The 11,461-nt window shown below is 34.1% G+C and overlaps 1 long non-coding RNA gene across 1 annotated transcript in view; it reads left to right on the plus strand.

The window, feature by feature from the left end:
• Positions 1-7,961, plus strand: part of LOC108496237 — a 31,826-nt gene extending 23,865 nt beyond the window's left edge. Inside the window, exon 3 of the long non-coding RNA XR_001874399.1 lies at positions 7,847-7,961. This is a non-coding gene — a long non-coding RNA (uncharacterized LOC108496237). The remainder of the gene's footprint in view (positions 1-7,846) is intronic.
• The last annotated feature ends 3,500 nt before the right edge of the window (positions 7,962-11,461 follow it).

The following is an 11,461-nucleotide window of genomic DNA, read 5'->3' on the forward strand; positions in this document are numbered from 1 at the left end:
CCGGGTCGCAGCGGTGAGAGTCTTGCACCCTAATCACTAGACCACCAGAGGTACTTGTATTAGAGAAGTGTATACATACAATGCAGAGATATGTTGGAGCTCCATTGGTTAGTGCACTGCGGCACAGCCCTTATTCTCAAGTAATACTCTTCTCTCTACTTCCTATTTCTGCAGAACTGATTTAAGAGATGAACTCTGCAGTAGTCCCTTTAATGCACTTGGACCCCTATATAGAAATTGGTAGACAGAATTTCCCATCATCTGCACGGAGATATTAAAAATGTATGTCCGATCATCATTTTGCTGAAGCAAAGTCTGATCAGGTTTGAATCCTTGAATGACAAATGACTGTATTGATTCAGTCACACTATTTAAAAACAATGTCCCTGAAAAGAAGCGCCATTATGTATTTATTTTAAAAGAATGGACATTTGTGGCTAATTTATTCCATGAATTAATTTTGTACATAATACAAGTCATTATTGGTTTTTTTTTAAATTTCTTTCACCCCAAACCATGTTGAATGTAATAACCATACTTGGCTATTAAATCCCCTTAAATGTCACTGTAAAAAGTGGCTTATAATATATTTAATTGCAAACATTATTTTTTAAATACTGCTGTTCAGTAAGTTACATTTTTAATATATTTTTTGAAATGTCATAATTCGTAAACTTGTAGGAAAAATGCAGGGAACTCACTTTTTGTATTTCTAGTTCAGGCACTCCTGTGACTAATCTGAAGGTTTCGTTAGAACACGTAATAGGAGTCGTAAAGAAAAAGATATTAAAACCTTCTTTCTCTAGGCCAAATAATCCCCAGTGAAACAAAAAAATCATAACTCTCTGATATCTCACATTCTGACACTGAAAAGAGTAGGAAAATACTATTTTGTATTAATTTTAGTCTTTTATTGGAGAAAGAAACAGAGTGATTTTTTGTGCTCCTCGTTGTGAGCCTTTTTTCTGGGCCTAGAATCAGGAGAACAATCAACATGTGTGAGGTCTTAAGAATGCTCTATTACCTTAAGCTGAACAAATTTTAAACATCAACCATATTGTGCAATAGATGCTGAACTCTGGATTTTTTTATATATTTTTTTTCCAGAGATGAGATGTGTAAGCCTGAAGACTGTAATCTGCCATGGAAAATGATGTATCTTTTCCAAAAAGTGTGTTTTATTAAGCTGTTGAATTTTTAAATCAAAAATACTCATGCTTTGATTAACCTATTTTTGTTGCCCTTCCCTTGCCCCTTTCCTTTCTCTTCACTTGTAGGAGAGGGAAAATAAATCCACCACTGTTTTTATGCTTACTTAGAGTAATAGTAAAGCACATGTCAAATCAGCCATTTAGATAGTCAAAAAATCTAATTGTGTTGAACCTGCTAAAACAAGACTCCTCCTCGCCCAGCTATTTTTGAACTTCAGGTTCCAAATAACTTTTCCTTTTTTATCACTCAGAGATGACCACCGATCTTTAGCATACATTTATGGACTTTTATTTTCCTGTTTAAGGTTACCATCTAAGGTTTCCTATTTAAGGCTGTAGAATTACTTTCGTGCATTGCTAGGAATTGTATGAGCGGTAAACATTACTATCACGAACACTTGAAAGATAGTGCTCAATCTTATTAGTATCACAACTTTTATAACACTCTGTAGAGCTCAGTAGGCATTCCTTCACACATATAGATTTGTCATGTGGTCAGAAGTGGTTTTGTGTTTCAGGCAGTTTCATGTTTAATAGAATACTCAATTTCAAGAGGAATTAATCAAATTACTTCTGAAACTGATATTTTCTTTAATATTCTAACACTGATACTGCATCTTCTTTGGCCTTCATTGGAATATGTAATTTTTTGTATCTCATATTTTTGCATGCTTCTCCTTTGCCATTTCCTTGCTATCAAATTACTACTTCCCTCTGATCATCAGTTACACTCTTCTGAGAGAGATAAAATGAAATCATAGGTCCAAGATATCAAATTCTTCTTTGCTAGTCTAGCTTGAGACAAGTTGATTAGGCAATTTTTCTTCTTTGCTTCAATTCTGAAACTCTATTGCAGAATTAACTTTCAAGAAAATGAAATCTTTTATCTAGATGTTATTTTTATGTTTTTGTCTTAAACTTCTCTGTCTTGAGTAACTTAAATTTGAGAGGCTAAATAAAATTTAAACATTTGAAATAAACTTTCCTGTCAATATCTCTCTCAATGTACCTAATTCTGATAGGGAAAATAGTAACTACTCATAATAAGCATGGTAAAGAAAAGAACTAGAAGTTTTAACCAGTTACATGAAAGGAGGAATCAAGAGGTTTTATGAATATTCAACACCCCTTATATCAAGGCGTCTATTAGTTTGCATATATTTTGCCACTGCTTTTTAGAAAAATTATCTGGGGACATGAGTTATCCATTTTACATGAAAAATTTTAAAGGAAAAATAATCACTTTAGTTCAAGTGGACATAAAATTGTGAGAGATGCAGGAAAATGCTTGTTGCATGCTACATTATGCCATTCTTGGTTCACACTAATGTTTCATAAGGAATGTCAGAAAAAAATTTCATTCAAAGGAATTAATTGGCCTAAGCAGGAGTGAGAGTGGAATTAAAAGCAAGCAAATGAAGCTTGAATAGAGACAGAAAAATCACACTCGGTCAGGATTTTTACAGAGAAATTTTTTGAATACAAAATGTCTTTTTGAATAGTAAATGTAATGTAATCACTTCATGCTTTCTATCAGGAAAAAAATCCTCATTTAAATTCATTCTACCTTCAAGAGGAACAAAGGAAAGTTTTACGTTGAATTAAGTCAGGTACACCCTACCAATCCAGAATGGCATTTGATATATAATGATGTATTTTTTGACAGAATACTACAATTGTTCAATATGTTGTTCTCTGTTACTTGGTACACTCTTATAACTTACCAATTTGAATCAAGTTGTCTGCTCTTTCATTTAACCTCATCTCTATATATGAGTTTAATTATTAATCTGAATTTATGTGAAAAAAATAGTCTCATAATAATTAAGGTTTTTTTTATTTTTCTCATCAGTCCAAGTATGGTTGTACTTCCAATTCTTAAATTTCTCTTTTCTTTTAGCCTGCTTTCTGTTGTTCTCAGAGTTTGTGAGTAACAACCTTTATTTTAATATACTCATTTTGTTTCTCCATGTTGTAACACAAAATTAGTATTTTGAATTCATACTAGTTGTTTCCACAGAGAATCTTTCTTTCTATTTTCTTTATGAAAAGATACAAAAGTTTTATTATCTTTTCTATGACTGTCTGAAGTCTAAAAGTTCTCTGTGATTATGGCAAATTGCCACAGCCCGGTGGAGAGAGGAATAGGGACGCGACACTGCACAGAGGGTTCTGACAAGGTGGAAGGTCAGGGTGCAGTGGCCACTTTATTGAGGGGAACAAGGACTTATATAGGGTTTGGATGAGGGGAGGTCTGATAACCAGGGCGGAGCATGGGATTAATATCTCAGGGTATCACAGGGTTGGTGAGTGAAAGAAAGGTGGGAGGGACTTGGGAGGAGTTAAGCAACGGGGACCAATGGGAGCTCACTCCGCACTGCAGCACTCATCGGCCAATCAGTGTGGGATGAGCGGGAAAGCAGGGGAGAACAAGGTGGTAAATAACTTTTGGCGGGAAAACCTGAGGGCTAGTCCAGACAAGCACTAAACAATACAAACCAGGGGGATTAATAGAGATGCATATATATTAGGGCACATAAAACATGGGATGAACTGGGGAATAACACAGAAGTCCATAATTTGTTGTCTTCTCTAAGCTCCATATAAGTCTCTCCAAGCTTGGAATCATTCCCACTTGCTCTGGTGTTCCTCCACATCAAATAATATTTATCACTGGCTGATCAGTTAGGAATACAGATATTTTTACCTTAAGGACTATTTCTTCTGAAAAGGTATAGAGAAAGATGGTATTTTTTAAAAGCTCAGATTGCATATCTAGATATGCAGGAGTTGGTTTTTTTTAATTAGAGTTATTTATTTTTGAACTGTAGAAAGTGGGTCACTTCAATTTCTTGTCTATGGAGAGTCAATAATTTGGAATTTTGTAAGGGTTTTGTCAGTAGCCTTTTCAGAACCTCTCCATTTCTTTATTCAGTATTTTTCAATATTAAACTATAGTAGTTTCTCTGGGAAAAAAAAAAAAAGAGGAGAGGGAATGGGAGGGAAGGAGGCTTGTCTTAATGTTTCAGCACCCTTAATGTCAAGTCTGAACCTCACCTGAACCTTGCCTTCATCTATTCCCCTACATCCTATTACTGGAAACCAGGGAGAAGAGATCATCACCTCATCTGGACTTTCATATACATGATGATCCTCTTTTGGGGTGTTTCAGGTTTTCCAGTAGCATGCATTTAGCCATAATGAACTTCCATCATGTCATGTTTCTCATATATACGTAGGGATTTTTTGATGGGTCTTTCAGAGATGATTCAAAGGTGTAAGAAGATGAAACACGGACAAGTATTAATTTACAAAATTATTAATAAAAGTGACAAAACTGTACCAGGTAGGAAAATAGTTATTTAGATCTGTTTTGGAATTGCTGTAGTTGATTGCTCTATCAATCTCTTCCTTGTTTTTGTTACTGAATGCTTGTGGTCATTTACAAAATAATGTATCACAATGGCTGACATATTATCGATTTCCTAGAAAGGATTTGTGTATGGAATTCAGATTTTTTTCCTGGTTTCAGCAATCAAGAATAAAATGCAGTTTGGTACACAGTAACTGTTTGAAGAACCTAGACAACTATGCTGCTAAAAACAAGCACCCAGTTTTTTTATTGGAGAAGACTATATCATTTTTGCCTATATTACATATATTTACATATATATTGTAATGTATATTTGCACATATGTGCACATAATACATGTAATACAAATAACCTGATAAAATATTGACATTTTGGTTTTCTGTGAAGACAAATATCGACTGTGAAAATCTACAGGCTGTCAGTTTTTCAGATATTCTAGTAGTTGTAAAATAAAACTCCTGAACTTTCAGTGCAGAAGAGTGAAAATGGCTATTTCTGTGGGTAAAACAAAATGTTTAACTTTAGAATAAAACTGTAGTTTTTGTGTTAACTACTCTTAAGTAAAAAATTTGCATTAACATTTTGAATGCTCAGGAGTGTTTTGCTGTGTTCCTTCAGAGCTTCATTTGTCTATTCCCCAAGAAACAACAACATAAAGGTGAAAAATAATTACTATTTCTTCATGTTTGGTATTAAAAGAACACAGTATATACATAGTTTACACTGAGGTGTATAGACACTTCGAAAAGGAGAGAAAAGACAAATAATAGGTATTAAGCAAAATCACATTTCCTGTAAAAGAATGAGCAATGTAAGATACATAGGCTGAAGACTGAATAAGAAATTGTTTGGATCTTATTTAAATAACAGAATTAAAGGTTAACCACTGGCAGCAAAAAGTCTGACTGTACTGCCAAAGTGTAGAGTAAAACAATGATGTGATTGTGCACCTTTGTTGAAATTAGTCAGAAGAGCAGACATATGAAAAATAAATCGAACAAAGAACAACTCTTAAACTGGGACAAAGGAATGAGATTCAGAAACTATTTTTGAGTATAATAATGCTTAAAACAAAAAGTGTCTGTTCAGACCTAAATTGATCATGTATTTGTTTTGTCCACATTTTCCTGTTGTAATGTTCATTAAGTTGTTGTCCTTTGTATATAACTGTACACAGAATTACAAGAAGGAAAGCATCTGTCATTTCAAAACATTAAAAGGCTTTACTCCATTTGTTCAAAAACTATATGGACAAAGCCCCTAAATGATAAAGCCCCTAATGATAAGAGGTATAAGGAAATGTTATCTTCTTCAAGACAGTATACTTTCTAAGGGATTTCAAAAAGAATGCTAGTTGATTTTTTTTTAGCTGGAAGCTGAGGACAGTTGTGAAACTGAATAGATTTCAGCAAACTTCAAGTAACCCTCAAAAGTGTTTTCAGCCATGCTTTTTCATTTTGAAATCAAGTTAGAAAATTTGACTTATGTTTAATATAATTCCATATTTCTTGCATTGTATGATTTTATGTTTTTCCTACTGACTCAGAATAGTGATTTAAAGATAATCCAGACTTGTGATGGAGGTTAATTTGTGGTTTTAATGCTGAGCAGTTCTTCAGCCATGAAGTAGAATGAAACAATCTTAAGAAAAGGAATAATTTATGCCCTATATCAGTAGCAAATCGTAAGATATAATTTTCCTAATCATTAAACGCAGGGTTGAAGTGAAGAAACTTTATCTCTTTGCAGAATATAAAGTTAGGTGTAGCAGAAGTTAAAATCATACTTAGAAAAATATCTTCCCTGTAACACACTTGGGATAAAATACATTACTCATATCTGTGAGGTGGAGAGAAAAAAAAAGAAGCTGTTTTTAATCAGTTTATTATTATACAAACTAATATGTTTAAATCAACACAGCACAGGGATGGTCTCCAGAAATTGCCTGTTCATTTAAGCTATAGTGATAGTTGTGATTCGCATAAGAAAGGTCACTTTCTCCTCCTCTTGTGAGCACCAATTGGCTAGACAAATATGAGAGGGGAACAAAGAATAGGCACTGCTTTCCCATTGTGTTTCACTTAGCTATAGCTGCAATCAGCTGCAGCTCCTGAACTTTTCTCTGCCAAATGAAATCAGGCAGGATTTTGAATTCTGAATATTTTCCAACTTGATGATGATCAGTGGAATATACCCAGGTTAAAAATGGGTACTTCTCAAAGTATCTATTGCTGAAAAAGAATATTTGGCCAGCCTTATGCAAATTTCTGCTACTTATCTGCTCTAGTCATCTGCTCTAAGCATATATTCAGCAAAATCTCAAGACACCTCTTGTTTCAGTTTGTCTTTGTATCCCAAATGACAAAAAAAAGTAGCATGCACAAAGCTGTGAGGAGGCACCTATATAAGGATCATCTTCCATCTTTTTCTTTCTTTGCTACACATAACATTTTCTGGTTTTGCTATTGCAAATTTCTAAGAGTGAACATCAAGGTTTGAAGACTTGCACAGAATCAAACTCTTCTTTCAGCAATAGCAGATATTAAAACTCTGAAGAACTTTCTCACAGTCCATTTTAAATTTTATAATAATCCATAACTGCAAATGAGACTTGAAAATGTGTTTGAATTATCAGACACTGAATAAACACCTTATACTTCCAATGTTTTCAAGCATAAAGCAAGGAGGAAGACTTTCATCCTTAAATAAAATTTGAAAACTACAGTCAAATTATTTTATACTAGCTCTGAGACAAAGCTTACAATAAGACCTAATATTTTAAAAGACTGAATGTGTATTGAAAAAGAGAGGAAATATAGTAAATCTCAATAATCTTCACATGCCTTTTTCCTAATGGAAGGATAATTCTCATTTACAAACTCTTCTGAGAAAGGACTAAAAATACCCAGCCAAGCAGATTCCTAAATAGCTCCCAAAAGATTTCACTGTCTCTTATGAGAATTACTCAGCAAGAACAGCAAATTTTTGAAGAGTTTTCATGCTATTTTTGATATCTTAATACAGTCTCTTAATCTTCAGAATGCTCTTTGTTCACAAATTATTTTATAGTAAACTGAAATAGAAGTCACAATAAACTGATTTCTCCCCAAGACGCAGTTTATGTCTTCACAAATTATCCAATGAAAGGATTTTTCCCAAATTCTTGGACTATCTTTTACAGGAGTTATACAAATTTAATGTCAGGGGCAATAAATCCCATTTTATGCATTCTATACCTATTAACTTTTTTTGGATGTCATAGGTCTGGAGCAAAGCCCCAACACCAAGCCCAGACTGAAATTCTTCACTTCACTGAGGGATCAAAACATCACATCTATCTCTAAAGGGCTGATTTACTGACGTAATGAGTGCAATGGAGATTAAGCATGTATGGTGTGGGTGCTCTAAAACCGCGTGAAAAATCTAATTCAGTAATAACACAATCCCTGCTGACAACATCTTATGAGAGACCTGTTAAAAATATTTTAGATTTAAAATGTCCATGTCTAGACATCTACGTTCTTATGAAATTTGCCTTGTATTTATCTGCATATAATTAAAATTTGGACTGAAATGAAATTACATAAAAGTAACCAGCAGCTTTTAAATTATAAATACATGGTCAGTAATTTTGAATGTTAGCTCACTGTCTGTGGGGACAGGGGTAGTAGGAGTCAGTGTTTCCTTACTCTGCATCATCCTCTTATTACACCTACATAATTTAGCCTCCTCTTATAAACAGATTCAAAGAATTCCTGGATCACATTTTTCTCCCTTGCTTGCAACATATACAGTCTAGAAATATACTTAATTTGGAGTACATATGCATCACATGATGTGATGAGTTTTGTTAAATGTTTAACTAAAAATGAATTGCTAGATTGATGTTTTCATGAGTTAGAGATGGGATATATAGACAATATTCAATTCTGCTAATCTAAATTTCAGATGTGTTTTCAATAAAATAAATTCATTCCATCATTATAGAGCATGGTTAGCCATATGAATTATATGCTCAACCTTTTAGAATGGCAGTTGCCTTTCATGATCTCTGGGAAAGCAGTACTTGTGTTGGGTGCATTATTTTCACAAAATGTTCTTTAAGCACAACCTTGAAGCCTAAAGAGAAAGGAGACTCTTTAATGACTCTTTATCTATTCTGTATCCATAAAAGTAAATATTTAAATGTAGCATTTTGTTTCTAAGAAATGGATGAGACTTACAGCGTTTGAGTGTCTAAAACATTTCTTTAGAATATAGCTTATATATGGTCCATGAAATTATTTGCAGTCTACCAAGAATAAGGAATAACACTTTTCTTGATGAGAAAAAAAAGAGATAATGTTTTTACTTTTTTCAATCAAAGATAAATTCAGATAAGCAATTTTAGAAATATCCTCAAGGAGTTTCTGATTAAGGATTAAATAAGTAAATCTTATCTACTGCTATTTTCTTCCTTCTCTGTTTCACTCCATTTGCAGATATTGACAATCAGAAACAGTGAATTGAAATGGGAAACACTAAACTCTTGGACTGTCTTCTAAAATGACCAGTTGTTGTCTTGGTGGATTTTTGTTGCTGACTTGTCCTCTATAAATTGGGTAAAGGCCTTCAACCTGCTTCAAATTTGTGCCAAGCAGTTAAGATGGTAACAAAGATGCTATTGAGATGGTAGTGAATTGCTGTCAGTACATCATGTATCATACTCAAGTCTATGCTTGGCTGTTTCTAGTCTTGAGCTGCACAGCCACTCGATGATCAAAGCAAAATGTTTCCTTTCATTTATTTATGCCTTTATTAAATAATTCAATGAAAATGACACTTTTTATTTGTTTTGTCTAGCCAATAAATCCATGCTTTACAAAAAAGGAGAAGCAATCTGTGTTTATTCTTAAATAGAGAGGAATCTGTGAAGTATTTTACATTTTTACAGTCCCAGAAGTGAATGATAAATTAAAAGAAATAAATTATTCATAATTGTAGCAGACTTAAAAATGAAGGCTTATAACCAGAAGGTCCTGTTCCAACAAGGACGTAACTACTGCATAAGTAGTTTCACTGAAGTCAGGAAAATAAGCCCATGTTTAAGTGTGTTTCTGGATAAAAGCCAAAATTAAGAAGAAAGCAAAATTATAGAATTACAAACCACTTAATGCGAAGTGTGAAAGAAAGCACTGACTATATAATCGGGGAAAATAACTGATTCATGTGATGGTAATAAATGTATTCATGAGACATCATGATTTCTTAAGGAGCAAAAAGTACCATGATAAAAGCATGGGAAACTAGGACTTTAATTCAAGCATGGGAAATATTGAGATAGACAAAATCCTTTTCCCCTTTTTAATAAACTAAATGTTCTAATGCCTGCTTACAGATAGTAGGTTATAAAGTTAAAAATTATCAGTACTGAAATAAATGCTCAAAACTGTCCAGGAATGATGTGGTAATGTGCCGGAGAAATATAAATGAAACTAAATTAACTGTCATTTCTGTGAATCTGAAAAATTACAAGTAATATAGGTACCAGGATAAGCCAAGATAAGATCCTTACAAAGGTTTGGTCCCCTGACAACATTTAGGCACACAGGTAATACCAGTTCTTGCTTTGAAAGCAAAATCTGTGCTCCAGCATAGGGAGAGATTTGAGACAAATTTTCAGTCCTTTTGTACTAGTTAACTGCTATAATCCTCCTGGGACCGGGATGATATAACAGACAATTGTAGAAGGAAAAGCCTGATTCTGTGGGCATGCAGTCATTTCACAACCAACAATTAATTGTCTGCTTTTGTCTTCTACTCTTGCAAGGGTGTCAAGAAACCTTTTATTCAGTTGAAAACATCTCCAGGGACCTTTTGTAGATCTTTCTTATGGAACTGTTGGATTTTTTTTTTTTTTTTACTACACTGTATAAGCAAATTGTGGATTTCAGCAGCATCCTGATATGCCAGGTGACATCAGATCCTACAATTCATGTACAGAATGCATTTAGTCAATGAAACTACTTGTGAGAGTTATGTCATATACACTTTTTCAAAATTGTACATATGCTCATCATCAAGAAAGTGGTTCTTAGTGATGTTTACAAACTAAAGTTGTAAGAAATTGAAAATATATGCCATGCAAATGGTTGCCAAGATATATACCAAAATCCTGTGAATTTCTTAGAATGATGCTTGAAGTTATTAGGAAAAAGTACACATAAGTAAAAATATATAGATGTATTCCACACCAGGTTGTCTCCCATATTTCATCTATATTTATACTTGCATTGCAGAGATGAAATATGTCTTTTTATATTACTGCATGCAGCTCTAGGGCCTCTAGTAGGCCAGAACTAATACAAAGGAAGGCCAAGAAGATGATTAGGAGGGGCTGGAGCACTTCTGCTGTGAAGACAGATTGAGAGACAGGCTTTTCAGCCTGGAGAAGACTCTGTGGAGAGCTTAGAGGCAGCCTTCCACTACCTGAAGGGGGCCTAAAAGAGGCCTGGAGAGAGAATTTTTACAGGGGCATGTAGTAATAGGACAAGGGGCAATCGCTTTAAACTGAAAGAGGGTAGGTTTGAGATCAGATATTAAGAAGAAATTCTTTATTGTTAAAGTGCAATAGGTTGCCCAGAGAAGCTGTGGCTGCCCTATCCCTGGAATTGTTCAGGGCCAGGATAGATGGGTGGTGTCATCAGCTGTGGTCCCACTCTTTTTGAACCACTGAAATGGTAGAAGAAGAAAGTAACCTTTTGTAACTACCAGTTGCTAGTGGAGAGGAGTAACACTTATAAATCTGTTGTGGTAAAATGTCTCTCCATCCTCACCTATCCAGCACTCAGGCACGTGGCAAGAGGCAAGGCAAAATCAGCAAGGCAATAGACAAAAA

This window comes from Lepidothrix coronata, unplaced genomic scaffold, assembly GCF_001604755.1.
Source record: "Lepidothrix coronata isolate B3197 unplaced genomic scaffold, Lepidothrix_coronata-1.0 Scaffold37, whole genome shotgun sequence".
Taxonomy (NCBI): domain Eukaryota; kingdom Metazoa; phylum Chordata; class Aves; order Passeriformes; family Pipridae; genus Lepidothrix; species Lepidothrix coronata.